The 27,660-nt window shown below is 37.3% G+C and overlaps 1 long non-coding RNA gene across 1 annotated transcript in view; it reads right to left on the reverse strand.

Annotated features, from left to right (window-relative positions):
- Positions 1 to 359: 359 nt before the first annotated feature.
- LOC145552007 (uncharacterized) overlaps positions 360 to 27,660 on the reverse strand; it is an 86,398-nt gene continuing 59,097 nt past the window's right edge. Inside the window, exons 3-4 of the long non-coding RNA XR_014087933.1 lie at positions 8,389 to 8,475; positions 360 to 564 (exon numbers count right to left, since the gene is read on the reverse strand). This is a non-coding gene — a long non-coding RNA (uncharacterized LOC145552007). The remainder of the gene's footprint in view (positions 565 to 8,388; positions 8,476 to 27,660) is intronic.

Here is a 27,660-nt window from a genome sequence, read left to right on the forward strand (position 1 = left end):
TATTCAGTTTCTTCTGGTGATTGGTGTGTTGGGAGTTAGTTTATTAACATAATTCTTAGTCATCCTCTTGCTATAATCTGTATTCAGATTCATGACAAACTTTTTCATAGCATACTGCTCTGCAAGGCTCATTGCAACTCAAGCCTATATTGTTGCTGTTAATACTAATGGTAATATGAAGGTACAGATAATGTTTCAACCATAAAAACAAGCTGATGATGATCAAATACCACACTGTGTTTAAAACAAGTGAAGCTGTAGGCAGTGTTTCAAAATCCAGTTAAATCAGTGACTGAGGTCGGTTCTGTGCACCGTGTTTGCTAGCAACTGTGGGAGGACAAAAAAAAAAGACAACCAGCTCATTTTATTTCATGTTTAATCCAAATTTTGATGAATGTTGAAGTTCAGTGTTGTTTTTGTCTTTAATTAGGCAGCCAAAAGTGAAACTAACTTGGTAGTTTTAAACTTGGAGCTAACAGCATTTTAATTGGTTTTCCTCTGTTCTATTTTCCAGTCCAGCTAAGCGTTGGTGCTGAGATAGCACAGCTTTTTGGGTGCTTTCACCTGCAGAAAAAAACAAAACGGTATGTGGATTAGAACAGGTGGAAAACATTCCCAGGGAGTCAATATTTCAGATGGAGCCATCCAGAAGAGCAACCTGAACCTGCATTACTGATGGAGAAAGCCATTTATCAACATTTGGAAAAACTGTGAAAAAATGTAAAGTCAGGCAGGAGGAAAAAATTGCAAGAAACATTTCAGGCCTATATACTGCAGCAAGTATTAAAAATGGGTGAATGGGACGAGCGGATGGCTACACCAAGGCTGACACTCCCCTGATGAAATGTACAGAAAAGCCCCTTGTAGTAGTGCAGCTTCCTTCAGCCACATAGTTACTCTCTCAATGGGCCATGAATTTGCTTCGAGTGACTGTCAAAGTTCCCCCAGATTTCTTGAGACACGGAGAGTCTGACAGTAGCTTCTCATCATTGCTGGCATCGATGTTCCACAGAGCAATGGAAAGTCAGTCTCTCTGTGTCCTCTGACCCTCCCCGTCACATTTCCGCAGGGCCACCCCTGCAACAATCATTGCCTATTCACCCATCTGTTGTATTTTTCAAACCCACCAGAAGGGAGGCTTTTGGGAGACTTTTAGGATGTGGTCATCATTCTGAGCGCAAGGCTTAACAGAATCTGACTGTACGCTTTCAGCCAGGAGGTTTTTTTTTTTACCACAGTGAAGGTTTGTAACAGCATGAAGGCCTGCAGAGTATAGACTATTTCTTCTGTACAAATGTAAGCCTTTTGTTTTTGAGCATAATAGCATACAAGAAATTGTGTTTCAACTTAAGGTGTGGTATGATTCAGAAATACATCTAAATATGATGTTTAGATTTGTAAAGAATTAAAAATGTTGTTCTTCGTTTTGCTCTACAGGTTCTTTCAGTAGAGATCAGCATCCTGTCTTTAAACATTCTCTTTCTCTGCATCTTTTAAGGAGGCTAAACAGGAACTATATGCAGACTTGACCAGATTTTCTGTGACATCCACAAATGCAGGGTCCAGAAAGATTCATTTTCTTATCTTCTGCTATCAAGTTTGGCATTCAATAAAATACTAAAAGAAGATTACAACATGAACACTGACATCTAAAGAATCTTGTAAAAGCATTCATAAACCATGATGAGTTAATATATTTTACTTGTAGTTTAATATCTTTCCTCATTGTTTGGTCTATTGTAAAGTGGCAGAATGAATGCACGCATTACATTATTTCTCATGTGTTTGTTCAACATGTAAACATAATTTTAAAAGATGACCATTTCTTTTTATCATCTTCTCCTTCATTTGCATTGAGATGTTTGGTATGTTCTTTATAATTAGAATTCTCCGACAAGAAATAGAGTTTATGCAAGTTTGCAACAAAGTATTTTTGTGGAGTAATGGTTATTGCAGTCATGGAGACAAAATCTCTTTTTTGTGTCTCACTAAAAGAGTTTTAAACTTTATGGAGTTAAAAAAAAGAAACACTTTACTGACTAATAGAGCTCCCAACAAAAGTAGATCTCACTTTTCCTTGAATAAAAAGGTCGGGTGCTGGTCTTTGGTGCTCTGGACCAATTTTCCTTTGCTTCTTCTCCCTACTGCTGTGACCTGAGGACTGGTGAGAGGGACGGGGTTTATTGTAACCCAGTGTTGTTGGACATCACTATCTTCTAATAGATCCACCATGTCTATTTTGAATTTGTTATTGAAGAGGCAGCACAAGTCAAGGTGCACAAAAGGTTAAACAACATTAGTTCTTATTATTTTATTGAGGAAAGATTAACATTAAACGTGCTACTGGAAATCCCCAGAAAAAGTGGCACTTAGAGAGGACAGGGAGCAAGAGCAAAGTCAACAAGACGTCTAAAAACAATCAGTCTGACAAGTGTTAAACACTGTCTTTTATTGGCAATGTCGCATCTTCTACTTTTGGCAAAAAAATTCATCAGATGGTAGCAAGCAGCTTTTTAATCAGTCAAAATAGAATCTATTTTACATTATTTTAGGTGCATTTTTCTGGGTAAAATTAGAACAGCCAAGTAAAATAAATCTAATTTTTTTTTCTAATCAAATAATGTCAATCTATGGGTCTCGTGTGATTTATCAGTTTCATTTATCATTAAGGGTCTTAATTTATTTATTTAAATGCCCATATTTTGCATGAGAATGCCATTTTCTTACCGTCATTTGAGTCCACAACAAAAACATGACAAATAACCCACAAATTCCTCTTAAGTTAAAAATAAAAATCTTACTAAATTCATGTCAATTTTATTTTCTTTATACTGACTCTTTTAATTGATTTCAAATAAAACAAAACAAATATGATTGGCTGGAAGTTTCCCTCCCATTACAATTTCCAGAAGTTGGAAATCCTAGTGAACAAAAAAGGAGTAACAGCATGGATGTGAGTTCTGAGCTTTCTCAGATACTCTGCAGCAGGGGGCTCAAGCATACAGCTTGCGGGCCGACAGTGGCCCATTCGGAGGTCTTTGATCTGAGGCACTAGTTCTTTGTTTCTCCCTTGCATCTGGGAATTATTAGGATCAATGCATCAATCATAACCCCTCCTTTTTAACTCGGGATCTTTGGTCAAGACCCACAAAATCTTTACACTAGCTCTTAAAATTCACAATCTCTCCAAAGTGATGATGCTGGAATTTGATTCATACTTAAGTTGAACAAAGAAAGATGGGAGCTGGTCATTTCCCCTTAAACCTTTCATACCTCAACAGTTTTGTTAATGCTGCCTCCAATTTCAGGGAGAATTATGAAATAGACCTGTTCCACATACAGACATACTGCTATTTGGTGTGTCTCCACTGAAAGTTCATGTCCTGCTATTTGCTTTCACTGCAAGGTCACTGTATATCTGTTTGCATTACCAAGGATCAAGTGATGGCATAATATTTAGTCTCTCTGTACAGTGCTGCCTTGAATATGTCATGCATGTTTGACAAAAACGCATTACAAGTTTGTCTTGCTACTAGCAAGTTAAGCTTCTTTTAAAAGTTCTCTAGTCATACGAATCTGAAACCTAGCAGTAGGAAAGAAATAGTAAATGCAAAGGATTAAAATTAACTTTCTCTGTGGTTTGGTTAAGCTTAGTAAGTAGCTGAACTTTGGAGATTGCCGTGATGTAAATCACAAGCCAATCAAATCGCTTCCACTAAATATTTGGCTCAGTGCAGATAGTACTGCCCCTGAGATGGATACGAAAATCTGAGGACAGACACGCAGAGCCGCGTTGGATCTGACAATAGAACATAAATCTGGGCGGGGCGATGAGGGGCCATATTGGTTAGAGGCGCACTAGTGGAAAAACACTTTATGTAACCCGTTTGGATGGATGGATGGATGGATGGATGGATGGATGGATGGATGGATGGATGGATGGATGGATGGATGGATGGATGGATGGATGGATGTGTCCTACAACTGAGACGCATGACGACCTTTAAAGGGTTTCTGCAGCTCTAACTTTGTTCGCAGTCAGAATACCTAAAAAAAAACATTCAGAACATCATTTATTTTTTACAGTAGATTAGTCTCAGTTGTAAATCATTCATGCTGGTTGTTTGAGGCTAGCTGTTGGCAAATGATTTGCGAAGCATCAGGGGAGATAAGGAAAGATTTTTTTAACTGATGTGTGTGTTACTTCAGCTTCATTATCCAGTTTGTTTAATTTTTCAGTTCGGGGGATATATTCATTTCCTCTCTGTTCTCTCTTTCCTGTAAGAACTCGATTGGCTTGTCCCTGCGTAACATCTGCCTCTGCAAAAACTTCCTTCAGTGGGAATAGGAGCATAGACCATAATCACAATCTTGTTTTCAAAAATCTAACTTTAAGTACTTTGCCTGAAAAAGCGTTGTAGCACCAACCCACTGCAGCCCTGCAAGGACAAGCAGGTAAAAACAATGGATGGATGGACGAACAACTTCTGATAAATTAAATGTCCCCTTCTTTTTTTCACAAAGTTATCAACTCATTGTAAAACATTTATAATTCTTGCTTCATGTGGAATTACTTTACTTGATCTCCAATGATCCAGATCCAGATTTGAACACGAATATTAGTTAAACTATCTTATATCGGACACAAATCGTCAAAAAGTGTGACAGAGTAAATAATGATCCTACCATGAACTGGCTTTTCACCTGAAGCACAATTGACCAACGCTGTCTACTGCGTTTCATTATAGTAGTTTGTTCAGATTTGTCTGCAAGGGGTTGGTTGTCACCTTTGTCTCATCACATTTTTAAATTGAGACTATCCCACAGAATTTATTGCTGTAGTAAATTTGTTTTCTCCCCAGCAGATGCTGCTCACTTGTTGTATCTTGTACTGTGAAACAGTTGGGAATGTGTTGTGTTTATAAACATCGTGAATTTGGAGATGAGGGGGAAGGTTATAGGTGTTTGATTAAGTGTGATGATTTGGTGCTGGCTTTATGAAGCTTCAGAAACACATCCCAAGAGAACATTAAAGTGGCTCATATAAAAAGAGGTCACTAGCGCAATCTTAAGAATTGACAGCTTTATTAAAACCTCAATGTAATAAGGCCAGGACTTGTCCATGCTTGATTTACAGAGCAGTTTTAATAAGAACCTTCTTGGCAGTGGACACTCATTTTTTTCTGACAGTTTATGAATTACTTGGTCCTCAGTAAGGAATTCTTGTCCTATAAGGTCAGCAAATATGCAAATACAGATTTTGCTGCACTGTTTTGTTTCAGATGCCAGCGCAGCAACAAATCGGGATATACAGAACTGGAGGTTGTGTTGCTTTTTTTCTTTGTTTTGATATTTAGATAGGGACAACATCGCTCTCTGAGACGAATAATATAATACTTCAAAGAGAAAAAGTCTTCCACCTTTTCTTACTTCTTTATATTTTACTTCCAAGGTGCTGAAGTTGTTTTGCAATATGTTAAAGTGTGATTGAGCAATAATTCTTTAGGCTTTCCCCCCCCCAAAGTCCTCCAGAGTGTTTTTAAGCCCGGTCCTTTCCATCCAGGACTGGACATGTTTCGGAAAGAAAGCTCCGTTTATTGGTTACTACAGTTCCCCCGTGTTTTCAGCTTACCCTTACACAACTAATGTTTCGCTGCTCTGCTCCTTGATGCTTTTACTATTAAACAACAGAAGGAGATTCTGATTTTAACAAATTTACCAGCTTTAAAATACACAAAGGAAGTTTAGGAGGACAATGGCAAGAAGGAATATAATAATTTAATTATGAAACATCTTCAGCTGTCATTTTGAGTCAAACTGTTTTTAAAACCATAACGTCTGGTCTATATCTTCCTCCAGGGTAGCTTTCAAGTCACAGTGACGTTTCCTGTTGAACGGATGCATTATTTTGTGCTTACAGGGAAAATAATATTCCAGGCAGGCAGATTATAATTGACACAGTCCCACCACTTAGGTTCACCATGCATGCAACTGAAGTACAGTCTACACTATTACCAGTGCAATCATTTCACTCAACACTAGCAGAAAGGAGAAGACAGAATGGGATTCTGTCTGTTCTCCAGTAAAAAAATGAAAAGTTGCTTGGTTATGCTTATATAGCGTCAAGACTATAAGGGAGTGCCATTGTTCTGGCAAACCACCAAACTATTTAACGATACAACAGCTTTTTAAAAACATAATAAAATCCAAACTTTATTATATAGTTGGGTTTTTACTGACACTGTATATTTGTTAATAAAAACAGCACACTGTATAGTATTGTTTTTAAATTCCTCTGTCATATCTATGTCACTTTAATGAGCAAATTTCAATTATATTTAATTATTTTTGGTGTGCTACAGCATTGCAAAGCACTATAAAAGGAGGTTTTTGGAGTGTTTTCAGGTCTATACCAATCCATTCGCTGTACCCGCTTCTTGTCCTTGCAGTGTCATCGTGGGGCACATCGTGGGTGGGAGGCAGGGACCACCCTGGACAGGCCGCGAGTCCATTACCAGGCAACATAGAGACTCACTGGACAAACAACCATACACTCATAACAAAGAGCAATTTAGAGAGACCAATTAGTTTAACAGACATGTTTTGGTCTGTGGGAGGAAGATGGAATATCCAGAGAGAACCCACGCATTCTGGGGAAAACATGCAAACTGCATGCAGCAGAAAGATCCTATACAGCTGTATAATTTTTTTATTTATTTGATTTTCAGAAAACTGACAAACATCAAAGGATACTCCATGAACTCTTATTTTTTATATAGCTTGTGGTTTCAGTGAATAAAGGCTGAAGAGTGAATTAAAGAGCTGTCTTTACAAGCCAATTGAGAAGTTAAATGCAACACACTTCTATATCAATTTAATTTTCTTCCTCTTTTTACTTCTGAGTAAGAAGAGCAAAGTAATTATTCTTGTCAGATAAACCGCGAAGCCCGTCCTGCAGATAATGTTCGGCATCTGAGATGGAGAAATTTTCTTCAGCGCCATTATTTTAGGTTTAAAAGAATGTTTTCTAAGCTCACAAACCAGGGATCTGAACCTGTTTGTGGCCAAAAAGAAATTGAAGTGGGAAGGATCTGAATAAAAGTGGTAGTTGATATGATTGCCTAGTTATCCCTAGGGAAATCAGACCAGACTGGCATATCGGCTGTTTTGGGAGCAGCATGCCCTAGTTTGCTAAAAACATGCAGAAAACTAAGCTTTTACTTTGTCCAAGTTCCTTTTCATGTGCCTCCAGTGAAGCTTGGGGGATGGGGGGGCAGATTGAATACTTTATGAGAATGGAAACACGTCTGATAGAGATTCTTTCTGTCACTGTGTTTTAAATGAAAAGAAGCCTAGAATATACTAGTCTTGTATTATTTTTTCAAATGCAACATAACTAAAACAATTAAAATGGTCTACGCATATAACACAGAAAGTGTTATTTTAGTGGTTGGATAGTAGAAGTTAGTACATTTTAGTTTTAAATGCCTTTTCACCATCTTTGTGTGTTTTGGGAGAGGGTGCCTATGCATGGATGGGGATTGAAGTCAACCCACTGCTGCTGCTTTCCTGACCAGGTGAAATATTTAGAGCCCCATATCACTTAAAGTATATTATGGTAAGCCAGGATTCATATAATAATTAATAAATGGAAAACTGACTGAATTTATACAGCACTTTTATAGCCATACCGACCACTCAGATGCTTTAACTTTTAAGCCTAAACATAAACTTACTATCACCAGAATTAAACAAAATCCAAATATTCATTTACTACGTTTCTTTGTATTTGCAAATTAATTTTCTACTTTTCTTAACTGGATGAACATTTCTTTTAAAATATTATTTTGACTTTTTTGGTATTCCTTGTCTGACAAAAGATGTTAATCAGAAGCTACTTGACTAATTTGGGAAAGATGTGATTATTTAGTGATTACAAAGTCGCTTCTGCGCTTCTGTTTTTTTCATCCAACAAACCGTTAAATCCTCCATTTTCTGTGTTTGACTATCAAGACATTAAACTTTTGTGTGGATCCTTCATCTGCTGATAGTGATCAATACGGTCATAGCAGTATTAAAAAACAAAGTAATGTTTATCATTACATTGTATGATAAAAACCCTCTTTCATTAGTTCTTTAAAGCAAAATGACTGAAAAATGGAGACCGATATGAAAAACCAGCAGAATTTTTGCAGACTTTTTAATCAAGTTTTGGTGTTTTGTAAAATTTACATATTCTCAAAAGCACATGCACAGGCTAAAAGGCTAAAAAAAATTTCACAACTCCAAGAATTGAAGGATTAATGACAATTTGACAGACAAACTGGCGAACTGTTATATCCATGTGGTTGCGTGCTGGGCTGAGCTGTGTGACTGTTATATCCCTACCTTACTAGTCGGTGTACCGGCAGGTGAAGCCTCCAGCTGGCACCAATCAGATGCAATCAAGAAGCAGTATTTAGAGGAGCGGTTTCCCTGAGACAGACAACAGATGGTTAACTCACATGTAGTGGTAAACGAGCCAGCCTGCCTACGCAGCGTTCAGCCATCTTTTACAGTGTGGTCTGAACTTACCGCCTTTGTCCTCTGTATTTCCTCACAGCCCTACCATCTTCTGCAGCTTTTTCATTTAATATCTTGTTTTAGATAATTATAGTATGAGATATGTGTACAGCTTTTAATTGTACTGCTTATGGACCTTCTTCTTTTTTTTTTTTTTAGGGGAAGATTATGTAATGTCAACTTTTTAAGCATGTTATTCTATAATGTTATTCCCTCATCAGAAACATACTTTTAGTGCTGCCTTGAATATGTCATGCATGTTTGACAAAAACGCATTACAATTGCGCCAAATTAAGAAGCCAAATTTCGTCTATAGCATGTTGGATATACCCAGCATTTTTATAACTCAAGGTAATAATTATTTGATTATGCTAAATGGCATTATGTGTCTGGAAAATACAAAATACCACCCTTTTAAAAACAGTCCATACAAATCTCGCTGGATATCTTGAGGGTTACTTCAAACATCAAAATAAAACTAAACCACAGATCTTGCTTGAAGAATATTTGAGAAACAGAGATTAAAACTTTCTTTTATGTTGTAAAAATCAATCTGAGGTATGCTTGCAGACATTTTTTCTTCCATCACTTCAGTGGTCCACCTTCTTGCTTTAATAACTGGCTCCCATGGGGTTCAAACCAGCACAGCGCAAGCTCATATTTTGTGCTTGTGTCCTGAATTAGTCTGACATTTCATGCTTGAATTATTTCATGACATTTAGTTAAAGAAAATGGCACGGTCTGCTGAACTGTCCAGAAGTAACAACAAACAGGGATTAATAGCAAATCATCTGAATTCCCACAGTAGAACTACCTGTTTTAAACATCACGTTACTGTTCACATGGTAGTTTGGACTCTTTTGTAACTTTCCAATTTAAATTAGCCTTAATTAGACAGGGTCAAATATTATCCTTCAGTGGAATGACAACTCTGTTACTGGAATATTTCCCCGAAGCATTTCGATGTGATGACTATTCTGGTGCAATCATTTTATGGTCTAAAGAGAAATTGAATATGTCGAACTGATGAACAGGGCTCTTGATTGCCTTGAGATTGAAGAGGTAATTGTCTTTTAAAACTGTGCTGTTTTTATTTTTCAATCATTTCACACAACTGATTGGAAATGATACAGTAGAAAACCCAGATGACAGCACAGACTGAGCAACCTTGAAAAACCATCTTAATATCTGAATGTTGTCCTCACAGATGTTTGAAACTGTATGTACAAAAATTCTTACATGGTAACAGAAAGTGTTGATTTCTGAATATTGTTGTAGAGTATTTTTTCCCAGTAAAACAATTCAGTCTAATGGTTTATCTTTGTCCAAATCTACTGGAGTTTCAACTAACAAGAAAGCTTTTCCGGTACACGAGGGTTTTCTGGCGCCCTTTCGCCCTCGTCGTTTCCACCAAGCTTGTGTAAATTCTCATCCAGGACATAAATCAGAACTGAAGAAGCCATCATCACAAATTGGCATTTCACATCAGGTGCACATGATTAAAGCTTCATTAGTATTTCAAAGGAGGCTTCCCAGTGCAAACCTCAATTAGTTTGGTGAAGCTGGGCAATCACTGCACAATATTTCCAGTAGTTGTATGAAGCTCCAGCTCAAACTGCACAACTACATCCCAGGGTTCAATCATTCATCGAATCCTGTTCACTCGCTGTATAATTCTGGTGTTCAGATGCAGTCTGCTCATACTGTACTTCAACACATTGAATTCTTGAATCTGCAACTGCAAAGAAGAAGAAGGAAAACCCCAGAAGTGGGGAGACGCTCGTCTGAGAATGAGAGGGATGAGAGGCTTCAGATAAATTTGGCTCATGGTTCTGTTTCAACCTTGTGATACTCTAATGGGTGGAAACTAGAATTTCAAACAGGTTTGATTTTTTTTTTTTTTGTGCAAGTTGGGCATGAGGTACCGTATTTTCCGCAATATAAGGCGCATCGGATGATAAGGCGCACCTTCAATGAATGCCCTATTTTAAAACTTTTTTCATATATAAGGCGCACCGCATTGTAAGGCGCATAGAATAGACGCTACAGTTAGTAGCATTTGCACGTTTGTACGTCCCATACAAATGTGGATGTGTAATAATAAAGAAGTGGTCCCCGAGTATTTTATATGGTAAAGTACCCCAGTCATTGTTTCACTCACGGTGTTGGTGTTGCGATATTGTGCCCAACTGCTTTCTGGGTAACGCAGACCAACCGACACGCTGCCGCCGCAGTCTCTGCCTCTCTTCCCCACCACCCTCTTCGGTCGGCGAGGAGAGCCTTCCGCAACTGGGCCAGGGCGTGGCCGGACGATGGTCACCCTTCTCAGTTCGCGCACAGCATGTTCGTGGAGAATGTGGTGCTAAATGACCTGCAGACCACCTGATTATCAGGTCCGTAAGTAGATAGGTCAGTCAAACTTTATTAACAAACCTGCATTCTGACAGCATGCACCGCGCGCTTCTTCTACGGGCAAAATGAAGTCGGCGGCTGCTTACCGTAGTTGCTAGACTTGTTGTGGCTCAGTATTGGTCCATATATAAGGCGCACCGAATTATAAGGCTCACTGTCGGCTTTTGAGGAAATTGAAGGTGCGCCTTATAGTGCGGAAAATATGGTATTAATTGAGCGCAAATAGATAACTTTACATAACTATTTAAATATTCTGTAATGTACTACATTTCTACAACAGAATGAGTGATCCTCTCCACAGTTAGTAAAATAAAATGCTTTAGGAATAGAAATTCTTTGTCATAAAATTTAAACACAACTGTAGCTCTAATGGTCTTACAAGGCCAGACAGAAAGTCAGAAAACTACAGTTTTTTTCATAATTTTAACCCTGCTAATGTTTTATTTTAAATAAGTTATAGAAAACAACACATTATTGTTTAGTAGACGTACAAGTAGATTGTTGCTGTCTCCTTGTTAAAGGATTCTGACAAAATAAGTAATTTTTCTTTTAGGAAGCAAGGTCTATTTAAGGCTTTTTTTATTATGCCAAGCTATAGGGGGTATCTAAAAGACTAAATTTTTTTTTTTTTAAAAGTCTGTTACTTACTGATGAAAAAAGTCCTTTAAAACCTTCACTTTATCCTTCATCCTTAAACTACTGCATTGTTCCTATGAAACACCTCTGCCTCAAGTGAAATCCCCAGAGCAAAAAGCCATTTATTGTGTTTTATGACTGCGTTTATGTTATGCAACGCACTCTCTGCAACCAGTGATGCCTGTGGTTATAGCTCCAAAGTTTGCCCAAATGACATAAGTTGGCAATTAAGAACTGCACTTACCAGCCAAGTGAGAAGGGTTATAACAGCAGAGCAGGCTTGTCATGTATACAAGGAGTCTTGGGGGATTTTTAGTGGTTTATTGGCAAAGCACTATAGGGAACATGGTGTCAGAGGATAAACAGCATAAGTGAGGTTGATGCAGTGTGCACCCTGGATTTTCTCCTTCACCGCCATCTTCTTGTCATGATTTTGTAGACACTAAATGGCTCTGACCCCAGGGGTTAAGATGGCAATTAAAAAGTGTCGAGGAAGTTCCTTGTGTGTTAATACATGCCTCCCTCTCACCTCCTTATGTCACTTGATGCTGTATGTCTTTTGAGAGCTAGCACCTTTGTATAACTCGCGTCATTAATGCTAATTTGGAAGTATGGTTTCCATCTTACTCTCCCAGTGCCCTTATGAAAAAAAAATTAAGTAATTTTCAACACTTACGGCAAGTGGATGGGTTTCCAGGTGATGAATGTTAAGCAATTATGTAATGAGGTAATTAACCAAGGGGATGTTTTAAAAACAAAATGAACCTAAAACACGATTTAAAGGGGGAGCATTATGCAAAATCAACCTTTTAGAGCTTTGCATCATGCTATAATGCTATTCCCCTCATCAAAAAACATACCTGGAGTGTTACTTTGATTCTTTCATGCATGTTTGAGAAATCCTTTAATCTCCCATGGCAACCATTCAGGTGTCTTAATGCTTGCTCTCACCATGCTGCATTTTTATGGCAACTGAAGGTAACATAGTTACTTTATTGTGCTATATGTGCCTGGACGTTACATAATCCTGCCCCTTTAAACCAAAGAAAAAAGTTAAAAAGAATTTTAACTTTTACAGATTTCATCTGTTTTTGCTTTTTTGTACTTCAGATCAAGTTAGTTTAGTTTGTTCATGTGTTTAAGGGATGATATAAAAAAGACATTAACAAAAGATGCTTTGCACCAGATTTAGCTTAAGCTAGTGTCCATTTGTAGTCCCTGATCAGGAAAAATAGTCTAATATTTTAAAACATACGTTGAAAGCCTCAATATACAATCACTGTACAAACAATTACAACAGTGCTAAATATCAAACCTGTGCTCTGTAATCACTAATGCCAAGAATATAGTTTTTACTTTTCAGTGCAGACACTCTTAACTTTCTAACAGCTTCTTTCCTGACATTATATTAATATAATGTCAAGAAAGAAACTTTATTATCAGATAAAGACAACTTGAGTAAATACTGAAAGCGGTTTTTCAAACAGACCAACTTGGCCCTATGTGACAATATTACTGCTCCCTTGTTAAATCATGAATTTACTGTGATTAGCCAGATTTGGTTTGTTTTCAATGATCTCTGCCAGGTCTGACGAGTACTGTTCATGATCAGCTGATCTCTTCGTGACTTGTGGGTAAAAAGAAACTTTACTGAAAAGCAACACATCCTCAACAGAAGAGACACAAAGTAATTTACTTCTATTAGTTTGAAAAGAGGTTCAATGCTTTGTGACTGCAGCATACCACAGCCAGAGTCATCAGCAACAAATAGTGAAAACCTGGAACAGTACTAAACCTTTCATCTAGGAGGCCACAAAAGAATCCACAACATCATCTAAAGCACTGAAGGGCTAACTTTTCTCAGCTAAGGATACTGTTCATGATTCAAAAAAACAAGGAAAAGTCTGGGCAAATTTGCATCCCTGAGAAAATACCAATGTGAAAGCCAACAAAATCATAAAGGTCAAAAAACTATGTTCCTGATTCTTCAGACTTTTGGTCAAATATTAAGTTGACTTAAAAGACAGAAGGTGATATTTTTTGTATGCAAAAAGAAAAAGCATTATTTCAGAAAGTGACACCTTAACTATAGTCAAGCATGGCAGTGGTTGTGTGATGGTCTGGCAGCTTTGCCATCCTTTTGTTGCCATTTACGTCCAACTGTGATGAGCTGATATCTCTGTGCTCTGATGTATTTGTGCTCATTAAATGCATCATGAAACTGCATATCAAAAATGTATTTTATCTATATTACACAGGAATATAAAATATTTACTCTAGAAGTGAGCTGTTAAGCTTCGTGCCATAAAAGCACATTTTAGGAGTAATTTTACCATCCAGTGCCAAGTCAATATACTTGGCATATTTTTATAAAAAATATTATACAAGTTCTACTGTATGAAAGACGAAAAGGTTAAATCATCCAGAGCAGTTAGACTGTAAAGTTTACAAATTGTTTCAAAAATGTTTATTAAATGTAAAGCAACTGATAAAAGTTGCAAACGTGTAATTTTTCTACCACAATGTTGCATTACATGTTTGTTAGATTCATTCTGAAATCATTTATAACTTCAAGACCGATGCGTCCAGAGGTTAAGTCTTAGTGCAAATATTTGTACAAAGATTTCTAGTCTGGGTACAAGCACATTTTTATTTGTCTCAAAGCACATTTCTATTAAGACTGTTTTTAAGCAAAAGTGTAAGGCTGCTTTCTCCTGTTTAATTGATAGGGGGAATGAATATCATTTATTAAAATTATTGGGGGGGGGTTTAAGGCAATGGAAATTCTAATTCAAATTCAAAAGTACTGTATTCACCCCAAAGGGGAACTAAATGTTGTTGTAGCTCATTAATTTAGATTATTTAAAAAGTTATTGAAGATGGCAATGGCTGCTGGCAGGAAAGATCTTCTAACATTGTCCTCCTGCTCAAACTGAAAAATACGATCTAACCCAATAAAATGGTTGTAACTTGCTCGTAGGCCCTTTTAAACTGGACATAGCATAAATGTGAACATGGAATATCAAACAGAGAAAGACAGACAAAAGCAAATTTATGTTGGAACAAATATAAACAGCATTCATAACCTTTCTACACATTCCCTTAAAGTAATGAGCAGTAAAGAAAATAGAGCATAAAAAAAATCACAGGAATCCTAAAAAACCTTTTTCATGCAAACTCATAAAATTAATTATCCTGAAATAAATGTAATGTTCTGCGAAACAGCTGTGACAGAGCACCCTTTGGTCTTAGCTGAAGTGTTCATGTCACTGCTCAATAAAATATTTTTTTTCCTACATTCTTTCAGCCTGCATACCTTCATGATGCATACTGATCCGAAAGAGTTGTTGGCATTGAAGTGAGAGCCGGCTCCTACTTTTTTTTTTTCTCGTTCATTGCTCAGCTCTCTCTCTCAGTGACTCCAACCTGCTCAGAAATGTATTTTCATTGGCAGCTTGTCTTCTCAAAAACAATGTAAATCACTAAGAGGATGAACCACATCAGGCCATCCAAGCTCAGGAATTTATTTATCTATTTGAGCAACCAACCTGTACTGAGGACAGTTTGGTTTTGTTTTTAGGTAAATTTGCTAGTAGTGTTTTTTTTTCTTGTTTTTTTTCTTAAGAATTAAACGTTTGATGAAAATATGACAAATGCATAAAATTCAAAAAGTATAAGGCTTCTCATAAAAAATTAAAAAAAAACAGTAAATGCAAAACGATTGATTAAAATGGAAAGCATTCGTATTTGCAAAGTTAAGCTAAAACATGAGGTTACAAATGATGAACTATGAGCCATTTGGGAGAAAAGCTGAACTTCCCATTACTACCACCAAGGAGCTAAATTCTGGCATGACACCTTTATGAACCATCAACCTACCTGGTTCTCTCACCGATAAACAACACAGCTAGACAGGTAAAAGCTGCTTGTCCAACTCAAAGTTTATGTTTTATTTCAAGGAATGACAGGAGTGGCAGCTTCAGCACAGACGAGGTGCAGCAGGTCCAGAGAAACTTAGCAACTGCAGAAAGTAATTTGTTTAAAACTGTGGAAAAATATGGGTGTTCAAACAGATCTGATTAAATGTTTGCCTAAGCTTTTCAACAAACTCACTCTTACATGACTTCTACAGATACATGAAGTATTACTTACCGAAAAGTAAGGTACAATACGTGTCTAGTGATAAATTGGCTTCACCATACTCGGATAAAAAAATAAATTTAAAACACTCGACAGTTCATTTTCAGAATGTTTATACTTCACTGTAATAAGTTTATAAAAGACTGAGTGGGCTCCAAGCTATGAAACGTTCGTGTCGCTTCTATACATATACGGATCTCATTTAGGTGGTTTCATTAATTTCTCTGTTATTCTGATAATGCATCTTGCTGCTCGTCTTCCTGCTCAATATCTCTGGAATAAAGAGAAGGTCAACTGCCTCTCCCCCAATCTGCAAACAGGCTCTGTGTGTTCATGTTAGTTGTAAGTAATAATTGAAAGAGCAAATGTATACTGTCTCTCTGTATTTCCAAGGCTTGAGTGGTACTTTGGCACAAGTCTCCTGTTAATTTCTGCAGCTGGTAATGGAGCAGTTTCAGTTTAATGAACAGATGTTCATGCAGAGCAATGATGTTTGCCATTGCAGAAGAGCGTCCCTAATAGCTGTCGGCCTTTGGAATCCATGGATGTGCTTAAGCACAGCGTGCGAGTGTTGATACAGACAACAAAAAATGTTCTCACAGAGATGTATGACTAAATGTCTCCTTCCCCTGATGTGTTCACATAAGCTGCTTCATCCTGCCCAAACTCAACAGCATTCAGACATTTTGCACAGCAGATCATCAGACACTGCTAGAAGCCATTCACAAAGCAGACCAAAAAATTAAACATGCTCTCAGAGAGTCTGGATGAAAACCAGCTTTGTTCTGTAATCAGAGCTTTGAATATTAAAGAGGCCTAAGACAGTGACCCCAAAAAGTATTTGGCCAGGTAAGAAATCACTGAAGTTTGCAATAATAATAATTAAAAAATTACACTGAAAATCTCTCGTAAGAAAAAGCTGCTTCTCTGTTTTGGAAAATCCTTCCTGTGGCAGAAGCCAAGAAGTACGCACATTATCTAAAGCTATGGCATCTCTATTCCAGAATGGATAAAGAAAAATTAACAATTTTATTACTGAAATACACTAGCCTGCTCATTGCCTACATATGCAATTCTGTTCGTTTCTCATCTCCCTTCAGTGCTCTGTCTGGGATTTTTCTCGTTGAGTTTGATTTCTCTACTTGAATTTCAAACAGGCCAATTAGGAACAGGAGAGGTTGTGTAGAGTGACGTCAAACCAAACCCTCTGGATGCAGCAAAGCATAAAACAAGGGGCTCGTTTTTACCAGACTACAAATACACATGAAGACATGGGTTTTTAAAATGTTTGCATAATTTCATAGTTTACATGTATACAGCCACATGCACATGTAAAAAGTAACCAAACAAGAGAGATAATTACATTAGACTTCTTTAGTGCTGTGTATTGTTAGGATTTGAGGTTGTAGTTCATAAATGAAAATATTTTATCTGTTAGGATCTGGGCTTGTTTGAGTTTGGTTTTATCATTTAGTTTTTTTATATTAGTTCTGCCTTGTTCTCACTTCAGTTCTTAGTGTTTCTAGTTATGTTTATTTCGCATAGTTAGTCTTTCTTACTCTAATTTAATTGGGTTTCTTCAGTCTAGTTATTCTTTAGTGCTAGATTTATTTCCTGTTCCCGTGTGTAGTCACCCTTGCATCCTGTACGTCTCTCTGTTTCTCATTCACTATTGTCAAACAGGTTTTATCTAAATCATACAGCTTAAACGCAGTTCTGTGTATTTGAAGAAAGTTGAAAACCTTTTCTCAAAAATTCTCACTAATTATTCAGCAATTTAGCAAATACGTTTTTAAAATCATTGCTGATGTACAACAGGAAAAGTTTACTCTGCTAGATAAGGTCATAGAAAAAGAAGAGATTGTCTGTGCTTGATGCAATGTAAGCAAAAATTTCATCTGTCTACAGGACACAAAACACGCTTCCCTTACTACATCCCAAACTAAAGTTACGTGCGATGTCTATTTTGTTGTTTTTGTATCCAGAACTTGATTGACTGGCTGAAACATCCACTGTAAATAGATCACTAATTTTAAAAAGCATGGCGAATCTGAAATCACAGACTTTTTGTTGGTCTGTTTTGTGTTGTCAATTACAATTGTACTCAAATTGTTACAATTTTGTGCTGGTTTAAAATGTGGAGGATTCCAAATTGGCAGTAAAACAAGGGGGAACATAAAAAAAATTAAAAAAAGAAATTTGCTCACAAAGACATATTTAAAGAAAAAAAAAAGAAAGACATGAAACGATTATGAAACTCAAGAATTAATTTCAGCCTGGTAAAAGTCTCATGGTTAGATACATTTGGCATGTTTTTCATTTGACAAACATTTTCTTTTCTTCAAACCTTGTTATCAAAAAACACTGGTCTGCAAACTAAAATTGTACAGACTGTCGTACCTCATAAACTGATTTTTATTTTCCATCATTATTTTACGCCCAGCTTAGCAGATGTGGCAGATATTTTGAATTTTCTTCCAGGAACACCCCATGAGTCACAGTTGCATTTATATATTAATAAGTCTGACTCGGTGTTAGAAAGGCAGAATGACCCAGAGGTTTATGGTACATACACCTTGTGGAAAACAGATCTCAGTTTTACCCCATTTATTTTGTTATGTTGTCATTTTCAGGGACTGGCCTTGTATTTTGTGCATTATTGTATAACAGCAATTAACTAGAATAACAAGATAATTATGTGCTGCTGAAACATTTATTGGAAAAAATAGTGAGGAAAAAAACATGGTATCTAATCAATAGTCGTTTCTAATTTTAGAGTACCAAGCTTTGTAAGTGATAATTGTGTTTTCTTTTGTGTTTTACTTGAGCTTGGTAGCTTCGATGACTCCAGCCAATCCTATCTGCTGTATGCCTTAAACTTAATGCATGTACTGTTTGGACCATATGAGCAAAGTTACATCTTAAATAATGTAAGATGTAACATCACAAAATGCAGCTTTTGAAGAGACTATGTAAAGTATACAACCGTTTTTTAACGTTACTTCACATTTTGCAACTACAAAAATGTGCGTGGGTGCTTTTCTATAAATAAACATTATATAATTGCAATTCAGCTGCTTCCTTGGTTAACCAAAATTTATTTGAACAACTCCAAAAGTATTTATCTGTGAACTTTTCACAGATTACAACCACAAATGTCAATATATTTTATTTGGATTTTATGTGCCATATTCTTAATTGCATTTCGATCTAAACCATCTAAAACATGAATATTCCTTAATTTACGATAAACAACTTCAGTGCCAAGTATTTTGTGGCCTCTAACAGGTTTTCTTATAGGGCTGTCCTGTATTTACCTCCATCCACTTTCTCATCTAGACCGCAGCTTTCTTGTACCAAGAAAAGCACACCTATGTTTCTGCCACTCTGATGTTTCACACTGCGAAAGGTGTGTTTGTCTAAGTGTATCGTTAAATGCCCAGCGTGGTCGGGCTGAAGTCAAACTGTCAACAAGTAGCCAGAATAGATGTATATAGGTGGTAAACATAGTCCAAGTTTAAACTTAATGTCTATTTCTCTTAAACACATGCTTCGGTTTCTCAAGAAATGACCAAGGATTTTATTGTGACTCGTCCCTAAGTAAGCAGATTTTGTTAGTCCAGTATTAGTCTTGCTACATGCTGTTCTTACATTCAGTAAAAACTTCAGGGGGCATTTCAATCTTATACCTCTTCATCTGACACCAAGGATAATGGCCTCAGTCGGGCTTTTAAAGGTTGGGCCAACAACCTCTCTGTCACGTCTTATATCAGCCTGTATTTTCATAACCTTGTCACTTTTATTGTGGCATAAATTGGTGTAAGGTCAGCAGTATCCTGGCAGCGTGCATAGTAACAGGCCATGAGGTTAATTAAAAAGATGTCCATAACAACCTTTTACACAGCCGATGCAAAAGCACTGCAATTACCGCAAAGATACACATACAAAGACACACACATCCTTTTGCTAACCAAAGAATAAATTGATTGTGAAAGTGTCAATGTGCACCACTGCCAAGTATTGAACATTAAACCTATTGCAGCATGTAGTAAAGCCCACCAGGAATGTGTGCTCCCTCTTTCTTAGCGGTTTTGTCTGCCACTGCGAGTTATGCTCACCTCCCAGTAATGGTTCCTCCAGGCTTGAAATTAAAACAATTTACCCCATTCTGTGGCACGTATTGGTGTTGAAATCCAACCCGTTGCGCCACTCCTTGCTCCTGATGAGGCCACACGACAGAGCTAGCAAAGGACGCTGGAGAATATAAAAGATGTCAGCTTACATGACCGAGTAGTGTTGTGTGAAATGACTTTAGCCCAACATTGTTAACGGTGAGCAGGCTACTCCCGCCATGTTCGATAAAAGCAAATAAAAGGCCAGATGAAGCTCTGATGGAATGTGGTGTGCATGTGTGTGTATATGCTTGGGCCTCTGTGTCTTTGGATGCTCGGGTATTAAGCTTGCTATCCAATTCTTGCCCTCTATTACAGGCAGTGCTTAGCATCAAAGACACCCTCTCCTCCATTTACCTTTGAAGAGTTTCTACTTCTGTGTATCTTGTGTTCCTTTGATGCCATCCCTCTACTGACCATTATCCAACCTGACATTACCTTTGAAAAAGCTGCAGGATAACATTACAAAATGCAGCTTTTGAAGAGACTATGTAAAATAGAATAGACGTATCCTTTAATTGTCCCACAGTGGCACAATTCAGATGTACCCGCAGCAAGTTAAAGGTCAATAGGATACAAGTCATTTCACACAAAAGTCTCAAAAGACTTGAGACTGGGGAAGTTGTTTATCAAAAAACAAGAGACTTTCAAGTTTTCAAGAGGCATACTACACAGCTATTAAAGATGGCAGTCTCTTTTTTCTTTCTTAAAGAAGTGTACCAAATATGCATGTATGTTTATACATAAACACAATGACAAACGGCAAATAACCTGAAAATAACAGCCAGAATGGTATTTTAAGTTAAAAACGTCAAATAACAGCAGTGGTGTAAATACTTATTGAGTTTGTTCGTCATCCTCCAGCTGGTGGGAGGAAAGATCTTTGATAATACTTTTTTGGGCACCTGAGATCTAGCAGTCTGTCACTGAAGGAGCTCTTCAGTTCACCAACAACTTCATGAATGGGGTGGGAGATATTGTCCAATAGTAATGTTTTTTGTAGTATAGTTGTGTTTTTTTTTTTGTAGAAATGGAATAATATGGATTACAGGACAGACAAGTTAAATATTTTAATAAGATCAAAACATTGGTAGGCTTCCTACAATCATCTTTCTCTTTTAAAGTCACTATGTTACTATGTCTTTGTACAATTTGTGAAAGCTCAAATGTTACGGCTTTGAGCATCTCACTGGATTTGTGTTATACAGATGCATATTTGTGGATGTATCAACATCTCAAACACATTGCTTTTATCTGTGACATTGTGATGAAATATGTCAAAATTGATTCAGGATCCCCACAAGTCTGGTTCATTCTTGGGTGCAAACTCTTGCATGAGAGCGATACTTTCACCTGTTTAAAGAAATATGTCTAAATCTAAATGTTCAGCCAGTCGTAAATAATAAAGATGGTGAGAGGTTCTGTGTCCTTAAGATAAAGTGGTTTAAATGCAAAATGTGCCTCAGTCTCAACTGCAAAAGCAAAAAAAAAAAAGTTGTGAAGATGCTGGCTGCAGCTGGCAAACATTTGTAATTATCCCAAGTGTACGAGGTCCTGAACTGATGTGGGCTGAAAGCCAGTCAGAAAGGACAAAGCAATTACCCCTGGACCAACAAAGAAAAGAGGAATAGGCCTTAATTTTTGGAGACTTGTCCATTGTTCTGATAAAACTAGACTGGAAGAGTTTGGCCAATGACCAACGACAAAGATGAGGATCCCATACCAATAGTTAAATACAGTGGTGGCAGCATAAGTTTTGTGTACACAGTGCGAGTCTATAGAATGTAATTTGGTATGATATAGCAAGCAACAAATTGCATATCATATGCAACTGACTATGCTTAATCAAACAACCTAAAATTCTTGTCTGGCAACATTTTTATTAAACCTAACCTACAGCTGACAAAAGACAAAGTCCCTGCTGCACATTAGAAAAGCTGCCAGGTTGCAGATGTCTTTATAACTCATTTAGTAACTCAGTAGCAAGCGGCAAAGTGCATCTAAATTATGAAGTGATAAAAACTGATAAAAGAGAAAGTGGTAGAAAGCGAAAAGCCAGAAAAAAAAACAACAGTGGAAATTGTTTTCATTAGAACATTTTGACGGTTGTTTGTCTGGTGACCATGTGCTTACTAATTAGCTATAGCACAGCTAATTGTAATTATGTCTCTAAATCATCAGGAAATCATCAATTTACCAAACAGAGCTCACTTAATTTTATCTTTTCCCAACAGGCAAGTGGTTTTGAATAAAAAAAAAATTGGGTAACTGAATTCTTAAAATGCAGAGAGTAATGAATAAAAATGTGCTGAACTGGCTAATTTTGTTTAATTGCAAAACAAACAAAATATTTAACTATGCAATTGAAATACATCATTTTGTGATCAAAATGACATTGTGCTCTTGGAAAACACACAGCCTCCTATTAAGCTAATGTCCTGCTAATTCAAATGAGCAGAATTAACTTATTAGACTAGTTCTCAGGTGGTCTTAATATAAACATGTACAAGCCCTCACAATTAATTAATGATGCATTATACTAAAATGGCCAACCAAGTCAACCAAATAGGGCTTAAATTTGTAACCATTTATGTAAGATGCATACCAGATTGACTGTGGGCTGGAAGGATTGAACTGTACCCTGGCAGGGGTCCCATCCCCTTGACTGACATGATACCCCAACCCTCATTGATCCTCTGGGTCCTGAATGCTGTGGAGTGCCATTCCCTATCAAGCTGTTAGGGGCTCTTTGGGGAATTTCACTAATCTTTGCCAGGCAGCCTTACTGCCAGGTTCCCAGTGACCGGGTTGACCAGATTTTGGGATCACGGGGGAATGTGGTGGTCAGGCTAAGCGGCTGGGCTCTATGCTCTGCTTGTCTCAATGTGCCTCTTTGGTCTTTGTATGAACTAAGAGTAATTTTAGAGTTGGGGTGTTTATTTAGGTGTTTTTATTTCGGTAAAGTTTGTTTACTGTTATTGTGTCCAATTTTAAATGGAGGAAGGGAGTTACAGGCCTCAACAATCTGGCAGCATGTGGAGACAACAGCCAGGTATTTTCAGAGCTGGATAATGTGCTACAGCTGATGCCAGAAATAAACACACTCTGGGGTGTATTTCTGTGATTAAAATGTAAAAGCCAGACAGTAAAAAGGGAAAACTGCTTAGCAAGAGGTCGGAGCCATAAAAAGACGAGCTCCCCCTTTCTTAGTGCCCAGTAGGATATAACTGGGACAGAACAATTTTTCCCCATCTGTGTTAAAATCTTATTTTAGTGAATCTCTTTACTAATTTTCTGTAAAAAAAAAAAAAAAAAAAAAAAAAAGCAAAGATGCTAATGATTTTAAGTTGGCTCAGCCCTTTATTTCTTTAAAAAGGTTTTATTGGATCTACATGCCTTTATGTGACAGTTGTGAGACATGAAAGTGGGTTGTGAGAGTGTGGGAAAACATGCAGAAAAGGTCATCAAGCGGGGACTCAAACCTGTGACGACCGCGTATAGGACTACGGCCTGCACAAGGGCCATAGGGGTCACACCTGCTTTCACAGAGTCACTTAATCTGATAGAAAATCACTGGAATAAATACAAGCCAGGCCCGTATCCATCATCAGTGTAGGAACTCAAAATGCACTTCTGGTGGGAAGCTCTCTCAGATGAGTTGAAACTGTCTTAGCTGGGCCAACACTCAAGGGTAAGTCTGTGAACCGAATCCAGATGAGCATATACTTTTGGTAACATAGTGCATTTAATTCCCAACTCACCTGCAACATTCCCCCTAAGTTTACAGGTTGTGCTTCTGTGCAACCTCCTTTTACAATTTCAGTACCAAGGGAATCCTCATAATTTTCCTGCTGAATGAAAAACATTTCACTGGATGAAAAAAAAGCTGTTTTTAAGCTTTTTAAGTGCTTTTTTTATTCTCGTATGCAGAAGAAAAATATGAGAACAGTCAGACATAATTCACAGTCTCACCAAATTCCCAGACTTGTCTGGCAGGCGAGACTTGAATGCTAATTTTCAGCATGTGCTTCAGCGTAATGCAACCATGCTTGGAGCCTGTGGAGTCCATTTACAGAGCCTATGCCTGGGTACAGACGTGGTTTGCCAAGGGAACAGTGGAAAAAAAATTCTAAAAGGAAAAGGCTAGAGAGCTTTTTTTTCTTTTGCTTCTTGTGTTTTATTAATCTACTGGCTTGTTATACATTCATCTAAGTGCTTTATCTGCTCATCATTGCTCGCTCACTTCACACCTACTGCGGCAAACATCACATCTCCCACGACAATGTGCGTGCCTGTCTGCTTTGCTGAATATCTCGTTCAGCCTTGCAAGAACTGCTATATAATTGACCTTCTTTAAAAGAACAATAAGAAGGCGACACAATCAGACAGAAGTCTCTTTTATCACACATTCTCTCAGAATAAACCTTCACATTAGGATCTCCCATTTTGCTTCTTGCTTCTCTCTTTTGGTTATGCATTAGCGCCTGAGCTTTGCCTCATTATCCTTTCCCCTTTAGACTCTTGTTGCTTCAACAGACCTCTCTTCACATAGCTTTGCATGTGATCAATGATATCTTAAGCTCTGAGATCAGTGCAACCTTCACTGATCATGAAAAATTAGTTCCCTCTCCGGCCGTTTTCAGTAAGCTCTAAAGCTCGCTTTGGAAAAGTTTTATTTATTCCTGTTAAAGTTACTTTGTTTTATAGACACATTTCAACACTGTGTGATTAATATCGACTAGGTAGCCCTAGTGTATTTATTTCACAGTGGAAAATTTGAAGCTTTAAAATGAGTTTAAATATAGGACCCAGTGATGTAACAGACATTTTTAGTTACTAACATTACACTTTTGCAAGCTAAAATTAAACACAGCTGCCTGGTCATTCACCTGAAAAACTATGGGCCCTTCAAGTGAACCCCACTCATGTCATCTGAAACAGATGGCTGCAGGATTGTGGTACACTAATGAAAGGGCCGCGCTCCACTTCAGATATCCGTCACCCTGACAGTTTTCGTCCCTGTCGAAGACTTATCAAACTTTTCCTATCATTTTTTTGTGAGCTTCCAAGTCACCTCCATTACTATGATCAAGGCCAGCTGAGCGAGCAGATTTTGCTAAACTTTATGTCTTCAAAGCAGAAAGTAGAGCAACTTAATCTGCTTAAGTAACTTAAAAACACAATTTTGCATTCACATGTTTTACTGAACTCATAGTAATGTTATAGCACTGTCCCGTTTCTTATACAAAATATAGCCTCTGTATCCCTTTTATCATTGTCTTTAAACCATCTCGGTAATTATAGTTGTGAAATAATCCCACAAATATACTCTACCGCAACCTGAAGTTGGAATTTGTGCTTCTGGACTGTGATTAAAGAGGCTCGCAGCGGGAGGTTTCTTCAAACAAGCGGTTGGAGTTTCATAATGATTCACACTGCTATACAATGCCAGTGTTTTCAAATTGTGCCAAAAGCAGGACTAGCATTTGATGCTTTTCCACACACCAAGGCATTTCTGCCGGCTTAAAGTCCATAGAAAAATGCTTCCTGCTATTTTATGTCTATTTACAATGGTTTATCCTAGATTGTCTGGAATAAAATAATGCTAATATAGTTTGTATTTTCCTATGTTTTCTTTCTAAAGTATTTTTATGGAGGAAAAACAATATTTTTCAGAAAGGTAAACCAGTAGCATAGCATCTTGGGTATCATCATTATTTCTTCTTTGAAGCTTTTGGCATCATTTTTTTCTTTTCCAGGCTAAGAGGTTCTGCTATGTTCTTTGATCCAGACCCACTAGACTCCAGCCATACTCACTACTCATAACAGACCTGGAATTATTTTTAAATGGTTCTGATTTTTAACAAATGTTTTATCAAATAAGTTATTTTTAGAAAAAGCTCATTCTTTTGCCTGGTTTGTTTCATTTATGTACATGCAACAAAGTATTTTTGAGGTTACTAATGTACTGCTTCGGTGAATTTATCAATTTTTGATGTGACTGCATTCATTGTCTGATGGCATAAGAAAGTTAAGTTATTTCTTATATGTAAAATGTTATATTCACAATGTTTTATGATTTATTCTCTCTCTGTGATGTAACTTTATACTCACTTTGGTGAGGGTATAAAATATTAAGCAACCTTAAAAAAGTTTAATTTGTTTTGAATCTAAGTTTTGAATCTAGCAAAATAAGAAAATGAACAAAATCACAAATTATAAAAAACACTGTCTTCTAGATGTAAGAAATATATAGATATGTGTAGTTTGGTTGGGAAGCTCTCACTGTTGCAGAATGTCCTCACCTTCGCAAATCATTGATTTCTCATACATGGGAGACCAACGCTGCCCTTTCTCCATCCCATCTCCCAACAGTAACACGCACCACTGACACATGTCAAGCTTTAGTCACAGGGGGGGCAGAGTGGAAGAGAACACAGCGCAGCATGGACTGGGTGATAAAACTATGGCAGCTCTACATGAGAATCATTGCTTCACAGTAGGGTCCTCACAGACTGAGGTTACACTCCCCTGGAGTGCAACCTTGGGGAGCGCATGCTGACAAACCTGCTATTAAAGGAGCATACTAAAGATAAGGCAGGCATTTCTAGTATTGAAAGTTTTTTGTGAATATTACGTATATTAAATACATGTGCACCTTGATTTAATATTGCCATGATGTCACCATCACTGCTTTTTTCTGTTCCTGCTGATTGCTTGACCATCTGGGGACAACTGTTCTAAATCCTTAGCTCAGAGAACGGACTATAAAATACTTCATAAATCGCTGAACGGCGCAGCATCAAAATACATTAAAGATCTGTTGTTGTGTCAACCTTCCAGGCCTCTCAGATCTTCTGGTTCTGCTCCCTGAAACCAGAACCAAACATAGAGAAGCAGGATTCAACTTCTATGCACCACAAATCTGGAACAAACTTCCAGAAAACCTCAAAACAGTTAAAACATTGATTTCTTTTAAATCTAGACTGAAGACCCACTTGTTTAGAGTTGCTTTTGAACCATAATAAATGAAACACTGACCAACATTTTGGTACTTGGCAAAATGTAATGTTTACTGGTTTCTCAATTGTTGACTTGGTGTTCTATAACTTTGTATTTTTGTGTTTTTATAATGTAAACCACTTTGTACTGCCTTGATCTGAAATGTATTATACAAATAAACTTGGATGATTGATAGTTTAGTGCACCATACACAGACTGAGTGCCCCAGGATGATAAAAAAAAGAAAGTTAGTGGTTGAATTAATCAGAAAATTGGTCAATTCTACCCTCCTGTTGGAGTCATTTCAAGCAACTCTTCGCAAAAGTATAGGAGGAAGTGTCATTGTAAGTCACAAGAGTGTTTACCAATGCAGTGCTGGACCTGTAATTCAGAAACGGAAGTATTTCAGTATCTATTTTCAATCCATAACATCTGACTCATAAATATTGTGTTATACTGGAATCATACCAGCATCCCATTCATCCATGTATTCATACTGTATGTTTACTTAAAAGGAAGCATCAACACCAAGAGTGAAACTGGAATGACAGCCTAAGCGAACCAGCCTTTATCTTGCCTCTACCATGACCGTGACTCACGTTTCTTGAGATACGCCTTGACACGTTTATTTTATAGATGGCTGTGTCTGTTGTTTTAAATCATAGGGAAACACAAATTACCTTGTTTTGGCTTCAGTGTTAAGGCCCATGATTGGAAGTATAATTTAGACCATGAT

This window comes from Poecilia reticulata, chromosome 1, assembly GCF_904066995.2.
Source record: "Poecilia reticulata chromosome 1, P_reticulata-male-v2, whole genome shotgun sequence".
In the NCBI taxonomy this organism is placed as follows: Eukaryota; Metazoa; Chordata; class Actinopteri; order Cyprinodontiformes; family Poeciliidae; genus Poecilia; species Poecilia reticulata.